Here is a 1,629-nt window from a genome sequence, read left to right on the forward strand (position 1 = left end):
ATGCAACCCTGGATGTGCTTGCTCACTAGTCTATGCCAAGAAATTTGGAAGACTTTATTGGAAAGCTGGACAATGACTAGGGATGATAGAAGAGGACTTGATGCCTTTGAGCTGTGGTGCTGGAAAAGAGTATTGAGTGTACCACAGACTGCTAGGAGAACAAACAGGTTCATCCTAGAGAGAATGAGACCAGACTGCTCCTTGGAGACAAGGTTTCTGAAGCTTCGTCTGGTATACCTTGGACATGTTGCAAGAAGGGGCCAGTCCTTGGAGATGGATGTCATGCTTGGGCTAGTGGAGGGACATTGCAAGAGAGGGATACCCTCAATGAGATGAATTGATTTGGTGACTGAGGTAATGGGGGTAGGTGTGTCAGAGACAAAAATATTGGCACAAGGTACAGCAGGGTTTAGGGATGTTGTACATAGGGTTGCTATGAGTAGTAGGTGACTCAACAGCACATAACAACAACAACAACTACCTGGCCAACGGACTAGAAGAGATACATTTTTGTCTCCAAAAAAAATAAAAGATCTAACAGAATGTGTAAATTAAAAAACAATGTCATTAACATAAAAGACAAGTAAAATATTGCTGAAGATTATTCAAAAACAGCTGGAACAGTACATTAACAAGGAATTGCTAGAAACTCAATCTGGATTCAGAAGAGTCCTTGGCATGAGAGATATAATTGCTAATGCCAGACAGATAGAGGCTGAAACAAAATGCAGGAAAGATGTTTACTGGTATTTATTTTATTGACTATGCAAAGGCATTTGACTATGTAGACCATAAGAAGCTATCAATAATATTGAGAAGAATGAGAGTCCCAGAACACTTAATTGTGTTCATGTGAAATCTATACATAGATCAAGAAGTAGTTGTCCAAGTAGAGCAAAAACTGTATGGTTTAAAAATCAAAAAAGGTGTGAGTCAGAGTTGTATCCTTTCTCCGTATCTATTCAGTTCATATGCTGAGCAAATCATTTGAGAAACTGGAAAATAATGTGGCATTAGGACTGGAGGACAACTTATCAACAACCTGCATTAAGTAGATGATACAACCTTGCTCACTGAAAATGAAGGGCACTTGAAACACTTGCTGAAATATGGATTACATCTCACCATTGACAAATCCCCACCACTAGATCAATGGGCAAAATCATGATAGATGGAGAAAAGAGGGAAGTCTTCAATAATTTCATTTTACTTGGATCCACAATCAACACACACAGTAACATCCGTCAAAATACCAAAAGGCTTGTTGTATTGAAAAAAATCTGCTGTCAAGGACATCTCCAAAGTTCTAAAGAGCAAAGATGAGTTTAATGACTAAGGTATGCCTGATCTAAGCCAATGTCTTATCAATTATTTCCTATGCCTCCAAAAATAACAATGGGAAAGGATGATAGAAGAAGAATCAATGTCTTTGGATTGTGATGTTGGAGAAGAGCACTGAACATCCCATGGACTACCAAGAGAACAAATAATTCTTTTTTGGAGGAAGGCAACCAGGGTGCTCCTTAGAGGCAAGGATAATGACACTGTTTCACATACTTTGAACATATTGCCAGGAGGGCTAGAAAAGGGCATCATGCTGGGGTTAAGAGGACTCAATGGCACCTAACA

This window comes from Elephantulus edwardii, unplaced genomic scaffold (genome assembly GCF_000299155.1).
Source record: "Elephantulus edwardii isolate Elephantulus edwardi_28Jun2011 unplaced genomic scaffold, EleEdw1.0 scaffold00064, whole genome shotgun sequence".
NCBI lineage: Eukaryota > Metazoa > Chordata > Mammalia > Macroscelidea > Macroscelididae > Elephantulus > Elephantulus edwardii.